At 35.3% G+C, this 19,053-nt stretch overlaps 1 protein-coding gene across 1 annotated transcript in view; it reads right to left on the bottom strand.

Moving 5' to 3' along the window:
* The window catches only part of peak1 (pseudopodium-enriched atypical kinase 1), a 59,390-nt gene extending 41,139 nt beyond the window's left edge, over window positions 1–18,251 (bottom strand). The window contains 1 exon segment of the mRNA XM_056451702.1: window positions 18,083–18,251. The gene's annotated coding sequence lies outside the window, so the exon portion shown is untranslated.
* Between the last annotated feature and the right edge of the window lie 802 nt (window positions 18,252–19,053).

Here is a 19,053-nt window from a genome sequence, read left to right on the forward strand (position 1 = left end):
TGTAAAATATGGAGCCAGATCAGTCTCAAAAATATTACCTTTTCAAAATAAAACTCATATTTCCACAAAACAATATAAATTTACAAAATAAGTTTGTAAGTTCAAAACCTAATTCATAAATACAAAAATCCAATGCACAAATTCAAAACACTATTCATAAATACACTAATTTAATTAGTAGATTCAAAACACAATTCAAAAATACACAAATCCAATTCGCAAGTTCAAAACACGATTTAAGAATACACAAATCCAATTGTTAAATTCAGATAATAATTCATAAATTCACAAATCCAATTCGCAAGTTCAATACATGAGTCAAGATTACACAAATTCTATTTGTAAATTCAAAAAACTATTTATAAATCCACAAATCCAATTCGTAAGTTCAAAACACGATAAAAAAATACACGGATCCAATTCAGAAGTTCAATACATGAGTCAAGAATACACAGATCCAATTCGTAAGTTCAAAACACGAATCAAAAATACACAGATCCAATTCGTAAGTTCAATACACGACTCTAAATACACGGATCCAATTCGTAAGTACAAAACACGATTAAAAAATTCACAGATCCAATTCGTAAGTTCAAAACACGATAAAAAAATTTACAAATCCAATTCGCAAGTTCAATACACGACACTAAATACACAGAGCTAATTCAGAAGTTCAATACATGAGTCAAGAATACACAGATCCAATTCGTAAGTTCAAAACACGAATAAAAAATACACAGATCCAATTCGTAAGTTCAATACACGACACTAAATACACGGATCCAATTCAGAAGTTCAATACACGATTCAAAAATACACAAATCCATTTTATGAGGTGAAAATATTTATGATTTTCACTTGTGAATTCAAATTGGATTTTGCAAATGTGAATTGTGCTGTTCGAATTTTATTACGTAAATGTATTATTTTTGAGACTGATCTGGCTCCATACTAAAAAGGAGAACAGAAATGGAGGATTGGATCATGTATTACAGTATCTTATAATGGTCATACAGAAAAATTGCATAAACAGTATTTATACTGACAAAAAAAATAGAACTGCTAATATGTTACTGTGCTTTTATTAACATAAAACTGGCATAGTGGCAAAACATAAACAAGGACGTAAATGGATATCCAGCTGAACAGAAAAACACAAAACACAAGAATGTGTCTAAAATATCGAAAATATTCAGAATTACTTTCTTGCTGGTTGAACTGTTGTATAACTGCTGGTATCCCAAATTAACACACACCGTTAAAACAACTAATGCAATATTATTGTAGGCCAGAAATATTAAAAAAACCTACATCTTTGCGTCTAAAAACATGAGACGCTGTGTTAAGGATCGTTTATTTTTTCCTTTAAATCACCTCCTCCGCCTTGTTTATGTTAAATAAAATAGTTGTCATGCCAACTTGCTACTGTAAACAGAAGCTCACTCAGCTTGCCCCGCCTCAGTTTCTTCTGATTGGGCCACTGCTTTGAGATTGACATTGATGAACAGCACTACATGCTAGGCATGTGCCGGTATCACATTTTCATGCTGCGATTAATTGATTGAGCTTTTATCACGGTATACGGTATTATCACGATATTGTAATTTTACTAGAGAAACAGGTAAAAAAAACACAAAAAACTTCAGTTTCGTCAACTTAGTAACTTTAATAACTTTTTAATTAACTAAAAGTACTTCAAACATTTAAATACAAATAAATATAAATAAAACAATACACAATATAAAAGTAAACTTGAGCAATTATATCAAAGTGAATGTGCAAAGGGAAACCGTCTTCGATCAGCAATCCCTCTGCATTTTTTTGGAACCCAAAATATTTCCAAACCTCTGACTTTACCCTTTTTGAAGGGGGACAAATTGTCGGCAGCGTTCCTCCTTCCGCCATGCTTCTTCTTCGTGTGAGGATTATAGTGCGGTGGCGCGCACACAGTGCTTCTACATGTGGGTGGGGATTGTTTACATCAGAGTGCGCATCAGTTCTGCGCAGCATATACGCAGTGTTTCTTCAAGCGGTTGATGGAAAATAAGCTAAGGCGCGTTCTAAGAATATAAATTCGGATCTATTATTTTTCACGGTATTTTGAAGTGCCCGCGATAACAATATCGTGCATATTCATTACCGTGATTTATCGCATTACCGAATACCGGCACAAGCCTACTACATGCAAAAGTTGAAATTCTTTTAACTTGACAGCATCTTAAATATGCGGTGCTCATGTATGAGGTGCTTCAAAAGACGTAATAGTCAAGCACACCCATCAAACACGTTAACACAGTAAAATAATGGTAAAGAAACACTGGAAGGAGAAAATGCATTTTGTGTGAACGGCCCCTTATTCCAATGTCAAATTAGATCAGAAAACATGCTCAGAGCACACAAACAAATCCAAAAACAATACTTACCCATGCATACTTGAAATGTAAATCAGTCATCCTGTTTAATAACACACATTACATAAAGCCTGCCATATTGGGAACAGAATCCTATCAAAAATACACCAGAAAATGCGAAAAAAAAAGAGAATGAATGAGAAAATAAGCAGGCCCTGAGAGATTGCTTCGGTCTGAATGCTTGATGTGCGGCTTGAAACCCTTTGTTCAGTTCAGTATGAGTACGTGGCTCTGTTAATGGCCGGGCAATTATGCAACCTTGATGGGAAACTTTCGAGTGAACGAGTGGCAGCACTACAGCTCTTATATCAGCATTAACACAATTCCAGCCTACACGGCTCTCATGGCCAACCTCAAACCACCTCCACTCTTTCTTTCTCGCTGCCGGTCTCTCTTTATTTTGGCGTCTCACATTCTGTGGGTTGTATCTCTTTCTCTCACTCACGCTTGCTCGATTACGTTATCTGTTACTTTTTATCCCCAAGGCGGTTCTGCAAGAATCTAAAGATCTTTTTTTTAATTCGAGCAAGTCGTCTGTACCAAATCCAGTTCATTCATTTCACTTCCTGACCCTCACGCTGAGCCAAATACAGTTCAGGGCGGTCAGAGTCTGGAAACTTAGTCTCTTGATTTAGGGAGCTGATAAATAAAGGTGTGGCTTAAGTATAATGGGCGTGTCCTTTGCTGTAGGCGGAGCTGCTCGGGAAGTACCAAGCCAATTCCAGCAAATTCCTATTCAATGACAGAAAGGACAAACCATCTTCTTCACAATTAGGGTCACTCGTGCAGTCCGTCTGGAGGAAGCATGTTTTTCATATCATGATTTCCAAGGGGATCACTTAAAGTGAAGCACGCTGTCATCGTGATAGCAAAGACGACTCGGCGATGACATCATGTGTGAGATCACCCTCTATTATTAAGCCTAATATTCCCACTGTGGATTAGCAGATCGTAAAACAAGCCAATAAATCACATTTAGGTCCTGAGGTGCTACGATAGACAGATGGTGTGCGTTATTCATTGAAAAACACGCACACACATAGAGTACACACATTAACGAATCCTGGCTCAGAATATAAAAGACTCCCATTCGAGTTTTGTCAAGTCAACATCACATGAAAACACATCACAGAGGTTTTTTTGGACACGGTTTTCGCAGACCCTGCCAGCTTCAGCTGCACTCAGAGTAGCCTTGAGCTAACTGGCACCTTGTTGCTATGGGAACTGCTGATGCTGTTGTCGTGTTGTCACTCTGACTGAAACTCAAAATTATTTGGCATTTGACCTTGTCATTGCTGTGGAGATGATTGTGTACTTCTGATTCCCAATTCACAAACGAAGGATGCGCACGAGTAATCGAATAGGAGACACAATTCAAGCAGCAACAATTGATTTTCCTTCACCTTTCCCTGCCGCAGGCAACAACCAAATGTACTTTCCTACCAAACCCTTCTCCTAAATCTTGCTGTTACTTCTGAATATATTGGCTAGCACCCAACTGTGAAACTGAGGAGATGCAGCGTGCTTCCAAATGGCAATATTTAGATTTTTATTAGCATATTCGGTTCCTACTGGAGTCATGCATCCACAGTATGAAAATTACCACTTGTTTACAAGCCAAATGTGGGATACTTTTTAACAGTTGCAGGTGTTTTTGCTGATTTAGTTTCTCAGATTGACATTTAAGTAAGTAATGATATTGCTTGATGATGTAAAATGATGTAAAAACGTGCACTTAAAGACTATATAAGGCTGAAAAGACAAAACAAAGACATAGATGGGAATAATTGGCTGTTTCTGAAGACAGGACTCTATAGTAGTTGTATGGTTTACCGGTACTTCGATACCACCGTGATACGATGGCTCCAAAATACTGGTGGTGCCTCTGTAGTTTGAAAACAGTATTATCATAATTACAGTTCTAATAGTTAATGTTGCATGTGGAACAGAACAGTTGAAGTATATGCAAATAAAACTAAATATAAAATGATTATAAAATAAAATACGGTTGAAGTCAGAATTATTAAACCCCCTGAATGATTAGCCCCCCTGTTTATTTTTTCCCCAATTTCTATTTAACGGAGAGATGTTTTCAACACATTTCTAAACATAATAGTTTTAATAACTCATTTCTAATAACTGATTTATTTTATCTTTGCCATGATGACAGTAAATAATATTTGACTAGATATTTTTCAAGACACTTCTGTACAGCTTAAAGTGACATTTAAAGGCTTAACTAGGTTAATTAGGTTAACTAGGCAGGTTAGGGTAATTAGGCAAGTTATTGTATAATGATGGTTTGTTCTGCAGACTAACTGAAAAAAATATAGCTGAAAAGGGCTAATAATTTTGACCTTAAAATGTTTTTTTTTAAATAAAAACTGCTTTTATTCTAGCTGAAATAAAACAAATCACTTTCTCCAGAAGAAAAAATATTATCAGACATACTGTGAAAATTTACTCGCTCTGTTAAACATCATTTGGGAAATATTTAAAAAAAGAAAAAAGATTCAAAGGCGGTTTAATAATTCTGATTTCACCTGTAAGTTCATACAAGTTCTCAATAATAAGGGAACTATCTATTAAATTAATGTATCATAACGTATAAAATACAGTATTTGTGACAATTTGCTTTATTTCGTAGATTTGAGTTATGAATTAATACAGTATCGCGATTCTACTAGGTATCGTGATACTTCAGCTGGTATAGTATCGTGGCCTAAATTTATGGTATCGTGACAACCCTAGTTTATAGATAATTAACATATTTATATATATCGATTTCAATGTTAAATAAAAGTAGGACTGAACGATATTGGAAAAATCCAACATTGCACTATTTTTTATTCTACGATATATATTGCAATAGGAATAAAATTTCACTAGATCTGTTGAATAACTGTTTGGAGAGAATTTATAATTGTAGATGATTCTGTAGGGGAGTGCATTTGCATAAAATATAAGAAACAATCTACAAGCATAGATAAATTTAATAAAGAAAAAGATACTAATTAAATAAACAGCGTTTTATTGTTTTCAGAGGTGTCGATCAGAGATCTCTTAGTCTTCGTTTGATAAACAACTCAAAAAATGAATCACTATTAATTTGTCAAAGTTACAAATGGTACAATTTCTTATGCCTGAATGCTTCTAAAACCCTCACACAGTCATAGGCCTAAACAATTGCAAAATGGTAAATTATAATCCAAACTCAACATTCTGTATACTCGCGATGTGACTATTGCGAATGATCATATTGCGATATCAATGCTGAAGTGATATATTGTGCAGCCCTAATTAAAAAGAAACCCACTAAATGCTGATTAAAATATCTTTTTTATAATAGATTTTTTCGGGTTTTCACCTTTAACCGATAGGACAGTGGAGAGTATTGACAGGAAAGCATGGGGAGCAGAGAGAGGCGAAGGATCGGCACAGGACCTTGAGACACACTAACCACTACGTCATTAGCACTGACTGTCATATCTAATGGTGCATTCACACTTAGGGCTGGGCTGATAAACTATATTATATCGACTCGTGATAAAATTTATGTCAATAACAATGAAAGTACCTTGACATTTTAACTCGATATTGATCTAAGAGCCAATCACACAGCAGAAATCTGCAACAATGGGAAACAAAAAGTGTGTTGATATTAGGAGTTGTACAGAATTTTCAAACACCGAAAAGGTATCAGCCAAAAATATGTTATGCCATTAAATAATTTTGTAATTTTTGTGGTTTCAGTCATTGTTAGGTTACTCTTTTAAATCTGAAAGCATTAACAACTTATATCGAAATATATATTGTTATCGTTCAGTATGGAAAACTATTATCGAGATTGCATTTTTGCCATATCGCCCAGTCCTAGTTAAAATACAAAACAAAAAAGTTTATTATGACATTTTTATGGCTGAATGTGATTATTGTATTGGTAAACTTGATGGTATTTTTTATTAGTTGAGAGCTAGAAGTGCTTATAAAATGCGCAAGTGGGTCAAAACAATGACGGCGGCAATTATTCCATCACACAAATGAAGCTTTGCCTTAAGTAAATGCACTTATGGCAGTTGTAAAAGTGATAGTAGCTGGATTTCCATCTGAATGTGAAACGAAAAAGGAGAATAAAATCTCAAACACCATTTCAGGGTATTTCCAAGAAGTTGTCAGAGCAGCTGATGGTAGTATTGGTAACGTAACAACCAATATCATTTATTACCATCCCCCATTATTCACATTAACCCTTTTCCAAACAAGTCTTAAACCACCACAAGGGAGTCGGGCACTGTATTTATTTATTTATTTTTTCTAGTTAAGGGTTTTTGCTCAAAATTGGGCATTTCCATTACTCGTTTGTCATGCGATACTTTCAAATCTGCAATAACACAGGGTCATAGAAAAATGTTTGCGTCTTAAGATTTTTTTGCTTTGTTTAGAGCAGGGGATTTCAAACTGTGGGGTGCGAGACATTGAGGCGTGTACTCCAGTAAATTATGATGACGATTTTTATGCGTTCACTAGAGGGAATATGATTAACATAAGCTCCACAGCTCACTACAGGACCTGTAGAGTTAATGCTGAAGTAAAATATAAACAAATAAAATGGAGTGGGTGCTTTTTAAAATGAATAACAGTGAATGAATGAATGAATGAATGAATGAATAAATGAATGAATAAATGAATGAAAGTCAAGCCGTCTGACAAAAAAAAGTGTCCTTCTGAATCAAATCAGCAGGATGCCCTTCTGGATCTTTCACTTACTATGAAGACACTACTGACTATGTTTACATGGACATCAGTTATTTTCCTTGATAAGACAGTAATATAATTAAGGTGTTACGTAAAGTGCTTTTTGAATGTTGCGTCACCAGGCTATTCATGTTTCCTGCGGAGGCTCATGTAATTTTGTGTTTCATCTTTAATTTTTCGACTTTACTCCAGTTCGTTTCAAGTTTCACTTTCACTCATGAACATTTCATTCATGTCCCCATGACAAACTGGTGTATAAGACGCAAATGTAAAGTAAGGCCTGGTGGAAGAGTGTTTTTTTTTAATGGAAAGCCGAATGGAAAGAAAAAAAAACTCTGCATTTCGTGATGTGCGTGTGTGTATGTGTGCGCGCGTGTTTTCGGTCCTTTAGTGACAACCGTGTGTGTGGATCTTGTCACAAAATGCGGCGAAAAGTCCTACAAGACGGTAATAGTTTTAATGCGGTGTTTACTTCTATAATGCCACTATAATCTGCATACTCCACATGTTTTAATTCCATTTCTGTTTAGTTCAATTATGACTTTAGTCGGATTAAGGTAATCAAAAATCGCTGTTTACATGGTAGACTCTAATCAGAGTATTGTCCTAATCGTATTAAAGTATTGTTGCCCATGTAAACATACTCAATGTTCGACTTAACCACACCACAAGCATTTTCTACGTACAAAAGCAAGTATGCTATGGCTCACGCTTATTGACAGTGGAAGATGATTTACAGTCGTGTCAGGAATCGGACCACAGATCAGCATGTTGTCCTCACAGAAACAGGCTCAGCCATCACACTGAATCAGGTAAGCTATATATCTATGTTTCAATGTAATTAATGCTATGCACTTTAAACGCAGCAAGTAATTCAAGAGTTCCCACTTAGATATGCTTGTTGTATAAAGCAGGTTTGGCATGCTGTCCCGGGAGAGAACCCTGAGCTCGGAGATATTTGAGCCCAGGGCTCCCGCCCAGTCGATAAGCATATCAGGAGATCCGAGATCAGGTAGGTCTCGAGAGCTCCCCCTTTAGAAAAGGGAGGAAAAGGAGGAGATGGGGTGGAAGGGGGGATTCTTCCAAACGAAGATAAAACATTAGGGAGAAAATTATCCATTTATAGTAAACTAGGATCACTCTGATTGGATTATTACTGATTACAGATGAGTGGCCAGACGTGCTCAATCATATCACGTGCTCCTCTCGAAATTAGTTCATGAAACTTCACTATGTGAATGATGTTTGCACATGCATGGGGGGCACGAGCGAAATTGGACAAATTTGGGGGACATTCGTCCTAAAAGTTTGAAAACCCCTGGTTTAGAGGTCTTGTGATGCATGTTTCAGTCAGTTTGTTTGGAAGCAGACAGAGAGTCATCTTTTCAGCAGTCTCACCAATCTGCTTGTTTGTGATAGTGTTCACAGCAATGTTCACGCTTATTCAAATGAACCACACTATCAGAGCAAACAATTTCAATCAAACTAAACCTGACATTTATGCTGTAAACACACTCTGAATTTCAGCTGTGGATGATTCCTCACGATACGAACAATAACAATGGCCTATGTTTTGCTTTGCATATAGTATTATAAAAAGTAACTATGTTTCCATCCACCTATTTTTATGCACATTATGCACTATTGAATTTAAAATAATGCTTAATGGAATGCCAAGATGCACATAGATTTTATAAATGAACATATGTACACAACTAAGTACGACAAAACAGTTTTAAACAGTCGCAAGTAACCAATTTATACAGTGCAATGGCAATCGGCTTTTCTGAAAGAACTGGGGTGTGAATCGCGTGATGGGAAAGCATTAATGGACAAACCAGCAGACTGATCCAAGGATCAAGATTCAAAATCATCATTTCGATTCAGCATCTGCTGAATCACGCATACTGACGATTCACTGATTCTCAAATCTGACCTCAGTGTACTGTCCTAATAACCGAATAACTCAGTATACACTGGTTTATTTCGAGTCAGAAGGGGTATCAGGCATGCTAACAAGTAAGTTGCTTATGGAGAAATGCTTAAGGTTACTGGAGACACGAATCGTTTCAAGTGATTGAGTTTGATTTGGTGACTTAGTTAAACCAGTTCATTTAGCGATCGCGATCACTAATACAGAAATAAAACCCAATATTGGACACAAAAGTGTTAAATTAATATTTTTAAGTGTCTGTTTGGGTTAAATTTAACGTTGTCATGTCATGTCCACTCGTTTTTTTTACCGATGACTGGAGGAGCACCGGTTTGATACTTTGAGCTGCTGTACGGGTCAAACACCTGTTGTAAAACTGGCAACGTTTGTTTTTGTTAACTATAATAACCTTGGACTGATCACATCTGAAATGTAGTTTTGGTCATACTAAAATGCCTTAGCCAAAGTCTGTCATTAAAGTGGTTCAGTATTATTACCTCGCAGAACTGTCTTGATCATCTTCATTTGTGCGTTCATTTAATTTCGTCTTCTGAGGCGCAAGTCGTATATTCCTATTATTATTTTTAAATGCCCACAGTGGGCATTAATTCCATTATTCTTTTCGATATTTGATATGCAGTTTATCAGGAAGTGACAATTTTGTTCACTTTGACTCACTGGATGAAAATGGTACTGGATGTTTATGCGTTATTCCAGCTTTATTTGTTTTATCAGTCTAATTAGCATCTTTGGATGGAAAGCTACTTTTTTTAGTCATTTTTCTTATCTGCCATCTGTATATGAAACATAAAATATAAATTAAAAAGCCAAGAAGAACAAATTTAGTACACTGTTGTCATTTAAATATAGCCCAAAGTTGAGCGTTCAAGCATCTGAGTTAGGGCTGCACAGTATAACATCGATATCACAATCTGTAAATCTGCAATAGTTACACTGTACGATCTGGAATGTCGAGTTGGGATTGTAATTACTTAGGGTTGTCACGATACTGGAAGTCAGTACCAATCTATACTGATATTTTAAAAACGTCCATTTCCCGCCAAAACGTTTATTTATATTTGATCTACAGTATTTATCTATGTCTGTAATTTATAATATTTCATAATTACATCTCAATTAATGCGAAATTATGAATTATTTCCAAATTACATTCATATCACAATATATATTGGCAAAAAACTAAATATCATTTAACAAAATGACCATTTCCATTCTCCAATATTGCACAGTCCAAATCTGAGTGACTAGTTCGTTTTTAAATATGCTTATTACCAAACTTTTATCTTTGAGTTTTATGATTAAGCACTAAATAATGACACAAACAGCATCACATCAGTAAACGGCTGCTGACTCTTGTGGGCAATAAAGCTTTATTGAACTTGAACTTGTGAAAAAGTCAGAGCGCTCTGGGAGTGTTTGGGCACAGGGCTAGTGGAGGTGTATATTTAAACCTGTCTGGCTGAAACTAGAGATTATGTGTGTCTCATACCAAACACCTGAGGCAAAATGCTCTCACACCGCTCTATCTGTCCGACTCACGGCAGCTGCATAACACAGACTCATCGCAAAACAAACACCTTTTTTTTTTGTCATTGATGTGTCACACACACACGCCACTTGTTATTTAACAAATCCACTAATGCCCTTGTCACACGCAACTGCACAGAGGTGAATGACCGTCAGCTTGGTATTTGTCTGTTAGTATTGTGTGTGTGTGTGTATGTGTGTGTGTTGGCATGTATGCATTTGTATTGTATGACAGCATTGTTTGACTGGGTCTGTATCACCTCTCACACATTAGGGCTGGGGCGATGTAATAAAAATCTCATATCACAATACCACTATAAGTATCTCATATCCTGAATACGATATATATCATGACATAGTACCATTACTGTATATTAAATCAATTAACAGTATATATATATATATAGGGCTGGGCGATATTGCGAAAATATCACAATATCATCTTTCATATGATTTAATATAGATAATTATTGAATATTTTTTTTAAACAATCCATTTAGGTATATTAGAATTTTTTTAACCACTTTAATTTACCAACATTACGAAGGCAAATAGTTTTAATAGTAAGAAACTAAATATTTAATCAAAATATCTCCTCTCTTTATAATAAAATAAACATGAGTGTTAAAGAGACTCTTAAACCTGATGAATAAAAATGTTAGTGTGAAGTTGAATGACTACATTACCCTCTACGCCACATGTGTCAAAGCCAGTTCCTGAAGGGCCGCAGCTCTGCACAGTTTAGTTCTAACCCGAATTAAACACACTTGATCAAACTAATTGAGAGCTTTAGACTTGTTTGATACCTACAGATAGGTGTGTTGAAGCAATGCTGGAACTAAACTCTGCAGGGCTCCGGCCCTCCAGGAACTGACTTTGACATCCCTGCTCTATGCTAAAAAATCGTTCAGATGGGGTGCTAGTGGCTGGGATGCACAAGAAAAGAAACCAAAAGCCACTCTGGCGACATCCTTACATCCTTTTTGTTTACAATCTCTCGATGCTGCTAGCCACCGCACTCATTTTCCTTTGGCATTCAGAAAGTTCAGATGTTTTTTAAACTAGGTGTACCTGGAAAATGTGCACCATTCCATTAGAAATGACAAGCTTACAGTCTAAGCTTATTGGCATTCCTCACAAGGCACGTGCTTAGCAGCCATATTTGAATAAAATTATAGCCTTCCTATAATATATATATATAACTTTTTTTTTTTTTTTATCGATATTGACAATAGTGTTCGGTCAATAAATACAGATACCGATTTTATCACACAGTTGTGTGTATGTATTAGGGATGCTCCGATCGATCGGCCGGAGATCGGTACTGGCCGATAATCACATTTTATGACTCGATCGGTACACTCTAATCTGGCCGATTACATAAACCAATCGCAAGTGCTAATTTATAAGTTTACAAACAGAGCAAGACACATTTTAACTTATGCATTAAATATGCAGTCCAGACTTTTTCTTCATTGAGGTACGTTGAATCATTCTTTTATCATTTGCAATGTTTCTTATCAATTTTTTATGTTTTATCTATTATTTCTGTAAAGCTGCTTCTGACCATGACATGTCCACACTAAATGGTTATAAGAGACATGTTTAAGGGATTATATGCAACATCTTTCATTTATTCTCTTAGGAAAGAAGAGATTTCCACTTAGAGGGAAAATGTGCTTTATGCAATGTTAAAGTATGAAGCATCAGAAAAGGAATCTGTATGGGCTCCAAAAATCCTGATCGGAGCATCCCTAATATATATATATATATATATATAATTATATATATATATATATATTAGGGATGCTCCGATCAGGATTTTTATGTGTGCTTTATGTGTCATTTATGTGTGGTCTATATATATATATATATATATATATATATATATATATTATATATATATATATATATAATATATATATATATATATATATATATATATATATATATATATATATATATATATATATATATATATATATATATATATATATATATATATATATATATATATATATATATATATATAGACCACACATAAATTACTATTTCTTTTTTACATTTTAAAGTACCCAGAAATACTCATTCATATGTAATTATAAATCTTTTTGTTTAAATATGTAGAAATATTAAATAAAATATAAAACACTTGATATTAATAAAACAAAAGCTAAGAATTACAGGTTCAACATAAAAAAAATATTTCTAAATAAAATGCTATTATTCTCACGTTGATATTAAGTTTTTGTCTTTATCCTGTAATGGTGAGTAATATTGCGCTAGGGCTGCACGATATTGGAAAAACTGACATTGCAGGATTTTCATTCACTGTGATATATTGGCATATAAATGCAATTTCAGCAGATAACTTGAATAGCTTGTAAAGAATTGATCATTTTAGATCTACTGGAATGATTCTGTAGGGGAGCGCATCTGCATAAAATATCATTTACAAAATGACAAGCAAAGTTAAATACAACAGAGAAAACATAAAAATAAACAATGATTTAGAATTTTCTGGGGAGTCAAACAGTATTCAGTAGCAGAAATTAAATAATCACCATATGATAATAATAATGATGATGATACTGTATCATTTTAAGCAACAAATGTTTAATTTATTGGCCCAAATGGCTTAAATTCGCTTCAAATACTTACAGTCAGGTTTTTAAAAACACATTAAAACAATAAACTTCCACAGATTAAAATATGAAATTACTCCACTATGTTGTTAACTGTAATGTCTGGTCAACTATAATCCCAACTACATTGCAGATCCCTGCGGTTTGACTATTGCAGACTCTAACATTGCGATGTCAACGCTGATACAATATATTATGCTCATTTAAATTATGAAAAACTATTACCATGAACAAAAACTTGGCTATAGGTCAATAAATTAGACTAATTTGCTGTTAAAATTAGACAGACAGCCATTTTTACAAATTGCTGTCTGTTAAATCAAATCTGAGCAGCCTGTTCTCAATCAGGTCCTGATCTGATTCAGTGTCCTCACTCTGTGAACATAATCACATATACACACACACACACATCAGCCCCTCCTCCCAAGAGTGCTCATCACACCTGTTTTCTAGAGCTCAAATCCTTCCCTAACCAAATCACAACCCTACGAGAACCATTCACCAAAACATGAAACTCCACTTAAAGCCTTTGGATCAACGACTACAACAGCGACTCGCTCCAAGCTCTCACAGCGCCTCACAAAAATTCACCATGGTAACAACAGTTTCTATCAAACTATGTTTAAAACTTTGGTAACTTGCACTGTGGTCTTTAAACCTTTTAATAAATCACTGACTATGTTTACATGGAGTAATCCAATCCATCAGTAATCCAATTATTCGCCTTAATCTGAATAAGATAAAGGTGTTTACATGAATTGCTTTTTGAACGTTTCGATCATGATCCCGTTTGACATGTTTTTGTGTTCACGTGCTCCACAGAAATAATTGTGATTGGCTGTGAAGCTTATCTGTTTACCAAATTTACTCAGTGTAAACACAAATACAGGGACACTGGAGCGTTTAAAGCCGCGATTCATCAGCGGATCGCTCGTATGTCAGCTTATAGACAACCACTGATCGACGTGACTTTGAAACGCTCCAGTGTCCTTGTATCTGTGGTTACACTCAGTAAACAGCAGTGAGTTTGGTGAACTGATGACCTTCACGGCCAACCACAGTCATTTCTGTTGAGCACGTGAACACAATGGCAAATCAGCGGGGTTTAAGAACAAGCTCAACAGCGCTCCAAAGTGGGAAATGGCTTATAGGACGAAATGGTCTTCTGTAAATCATTATAAAAATGTACAACTTCAAATCTATTTTTGCACAAAAAAAAAAGACACATTCAAGTTTTTTGGGGAGAAAAAAAGTGATTACAAAAATAATTATGAAAAAGAGAGTAAAATTACTTATTATATTTACTCAAATTCACATAACCCTTTAACTCCCACTTAAAGAAAACCTTTTTTTTATATACCTTTCTTTGGTCAAATAGTTTTCCTAACATCACTCAGAGCAAAATTATTAGTTTTTTTGTTTTACTTATAAACCTTTGTGAGCAAAAGGCCAACCAGGTCATTAAATACCAGTTAAAATGTGTAATACGTCTAAAATTGACCCTAATAATGCCCCAAAAAGTGTGTTTTTAGTTGTTTTGCAGTTGTAAACAAAACAAAATCATTTGGAGCAGAAATTATGATTTCAAGCATGTAACAATTGTGTGAAATTTACTCGCAATTTATGGCTAAATTATAAGGTAATCACTAGGCATGGGCTGGTATAAAATTATGACGGTGTGACAATCTTGGATATAAATATCCCAGTTTCACGGTATTGTGATTACCACTCTAAAATATGTGCTTTTTAAATGTCTGGGTAAAAAACCCTACTTTTCCCCCCATTGAATGCAATATATTTTATTTTAAGAAACATTTTCAATATTTTGGAACAGTAAACAGGTCACACTAAATAATTAAAATCTTCATTAGTTTCAAAAACACAGATGCTTGTTGTTGTAAAAATTCGTAATAAAGACCAAAAAATTATAATTTGTGCATCTCCTGACATCCGGGTGTAGCTATGCTGCCATTGTAGCCCGTTGCCCATGCTGATGGTGTATTCTGAGAAATGCTCTTACCCCTTAGTTTCGAGTGCCCTGAAAAATGTCTGTAAGCCTTCAAGCTAAAGAGAATTGGGACACACCTACCCCTTCACGTGAGTGCGCAAAACAAGGGGTAGGGGTAAGGGGTATAATTGGGATTGGGCTTAAGTCTCTGCACTGTTCAGGTCTAGAGCACGCTTGGATGTTGATTTATAAGTGATTTGTTTCTCTAATATTTCCTGAATCGTGGGCCGACCAGTAGCTTTTGATGTGGAGGGTGCATTTCTTCTGGAGATACTCCTGCCCTAAAAAACTTAATTAAATAGTCATAAAAAACACGTAAAAAAATTAATTACAAATACCTTAGGAGCGGTATAAAAGAACATTTTAGCGGGTTTTAAAACCTTGACTTTTCCAAACCTTGGTAAACCTTGAAACTGGTTATCATCCCATGCCTACAAGTCACATATAATTTTTTTCTTCAGTATCCACTACCAAATATTTTCAAAAGCAGTAACTAATGCTAATAACAATAACTCCAAAACCATCTATAGCCTCATAGTTAAGATCCAGTTGCCCCAAACCAACATCCCTGTGATAAGGGTTAGGCAATTTGGCCTATAATCAAAATCTTGTTTAATTGAAGTCGATTACGATTAATGAACAATTATTTTATTTATTACATTTTTTTGCCCTCATAGTTCACTGACATGCTGTCTAAACGCATCTCTGGAGCAGCTTCCAATAATCGTCAATGTAGTGCAAAATAAGGCTCAAGAATGAGTCCATCATCTTACTTGACCAGAGATCAGATGTGGCCTGCAGAAGTAAAAATCAGCCTCAGCCTTTAACAGAACAGGGTCACGTGACACTTAGGGAAAGTAATTGTAAAAATCATCCTGGAAAAATTAGATCGATTATATTGTTCTGAATGACAATTTCAATTACTTTTTGATTAATCTCCCAGCCCTACCTGCAATTCAAGTAGGGCTGGCTAATTAATCGAAAAGTCATTTAAATCGACATTGAGAACCTATAATCGATTACATTTTTACAGGTCAATTTTTTCAGTGACTTACCACGTGTGGAGTCTTGTGACTCCGCTCAGTTAAGGCTGATTTACACTTATATTTATAAGGGTATGGTCTGGCGCAATATTATTAACAGGTTATACAAGAGTTATTTTATTTAGAAGAGATTATCTTTTCACTTTTCATATGAAAAAACTTTTAAAATAATTAATTTTGTTTCCTAAAGTGTAAGATATTTATAATTATAAGAAAAAAGTGACTGTTTGTTTTAGGCAATGTGTGTTTTAATTTCAGTCGTTCAACGCTAATGTTTAATAAATAATGAAAGATAGTGAATAGTGTGGGTTTACCTTAATTATTTTAAAATCAATTAATGCACCCCTCAAAAATCTCTCATTTGTATGTGAGCACATTTACTGTACAAAACCTGTCAGTGAACTATGAGGGCAAAATAATAAATTAAATTAAATAATCACTCATTAATCGTAATCGAGTTAAAATGTTTAATTATTCGAGGTTTTGATTTTAGGCCAAATCGCTCAGCCCTAGCCATCTGCACCAAACCAACCCTGCGATTCAAGCCTCTCAAGGCACCTTTTCACTGCCTTTGACCTCTGGATATGACTACTGAAATTCCTGTTTATCTTCTGTTAGAAGCATATAAAAAGCGGGATTGTGGATGCGTGGCTATTAATAACCACAAACAGAGGGATTATTTGTACATTTCGGATTAATAAAGCATTTGTGAGTGAATATATAGTTGAAGTCAAAATTATTCGCCCTCCTGTGATTTTTTTCTCTCTTTCGTTTTCAAATATTTGCCGAATGGTATTTAACAGAGCAAGGAATTTTCCACAGTATTTCCCATAATATTTTTTCTTCTGAATAAAGTTTTATTTTGGCTAGAATAAAAACATTTCAAGGTCAGTATTATTAACAATATTTTTTCCATTGTCAACAGAACAAACCATCATTATACAATGATTGCCTAATTAACCTAGTTAAGCCTTTAAATGTCACTTTATGCTGAATAGTGGCATCTTTAAAAATAGTCAAATAGTATGTTCTGTCATCATGGCAAAGTAAAAATAAATCAGTTATTACAAATGAGTTAATAAAACTATCATGTTTAGAAATGTGTTGAAAAAAAATCTTCTTTCCTTTAAACAGAAATTGGGGGAAATATATATACAGGAGGGCTAATAATTCTGACTTTAACAGTATATAAAACGTGTATATAAAGTAAATTAGACAGTTTCTTTACAGTTACTAAAATGAAAGCTGATCTCTCTCTCTCTCTCTCTTTCCCACACACACATACACACACACACACACAACAGCATCCTGACAGAAACACTGAGGAATTCTCCAGAACCGGCGTCAGATCTCCTTAGGTTTTCCCCTCATGGACTTTACAGGCAAAACGACACTTTATCTCCACACAGAAATGATTTAGCAGAAATGACACTTTATCCTCTCCACACAATAATTACTGGAGCTCTTGCGCACCACAATCAGACATAAAACGTGCGGTGACGCTCCAAACGCGTTCTGATTCAGTTTAACCGTTCAAACGCCACAAAACAAACGTGTCGCGTCCTTTCTGAAATGTTCAACTCGTTAAACTGACAATAAACTGGCTCTGAAATCCCAGCTGGCCGTCCCCGTCACGCGTCTGTGGCGTTTCGCGGACAAATATGCGCCACTCGCAGGCGCAGATGCGTGTCGCCGCGTGGATCTTTCTGTGGAACTCCGAACGAACTTTCTGCTCTTACCTTCAGCGAACGTCAACGCTCTCCTCACGCGCCCGTGTGCGCCATCGTAATCCAGATATCGCGGAACTGTCGTTAAACTTGACGCGGGTTCTGGTGGGTATTTTGATCAGGAGAAATGTGTGATCACACGTCCGTGATCCACCGCTCCGTTAACGGCTCGATCCCTACTGAAACGGGGACGCGCAGAGGGCAGGGCGATGTGGACGCGCACTTCGTGTTGGAATGTCGGAAGCGCGCTTTGCTGCCTGGCAGTTTTGCTATGTTTTTATTTTGAGATTTCAATTAACATTCGTTAATCATATTGGTTCACATTTAAACTGAGCTATATATTAAGGAACTTTACGAGAATTAGATTTTTTTAGTGAATTAAATATAACATTTCAAGTGCAAGTGTGCACTTGCCTTAAAAATGCTTAAGCAAAACACAATGTGTTGATACAGGCCCAGATTTGCACAAACAGTGGTCCATATCTGGGTTATCATAACCTACTATTCTTGTTGTGTTGTTAGAAGTTCATTTTGTGTTGCCAGACGGTCATTGTGAAGCGTTTTCGTTCACTCTCTTAAAGGGACAGTTCACCCAAAATAGAAAATTCTGTCATCATTTACTCAACCTTCACTACTCACAAACCTGTTTGAGTTTCTATCTTCTGTTAAACTGTAAACCTGAGAGCATTTACTTCAATAGTCTTTGTTTTTATATGTTTATCTTGTGGTTACAGGTTTCAAGCATTTTTCCAAATATCTTCTTTTGTGTTTAGCAGAAAAAGGAAACTCTTACAGGTTTGGAAACACTTGAGGGTAAGTAAATGGTAAGTAAATTATAAATTTTGGGTGAACTATCTCTTTAACCCCATCCACAATATATATATATTTTTTTTCATCATAGCAGTGGCACACTCTTAATAAGTAGTTAGCAACAGCATTTTCGTGTAGTTTTATGGCTTGAATTTTCATTTATGCTAAGCAGA

This window comes from Danio aesculapii, chromosome 25, assembly GCF_903798145.1.
Source record: "Danio aesculapii chromosome 25, fDanAes4.1, whole genome shotgun sequence".
Lineage (NCBI taxonomy): Eukaryota > Metazoa > Chordata > Actinopteri > Cypriniformes > Danionidae > Danio > Danio aesculapii.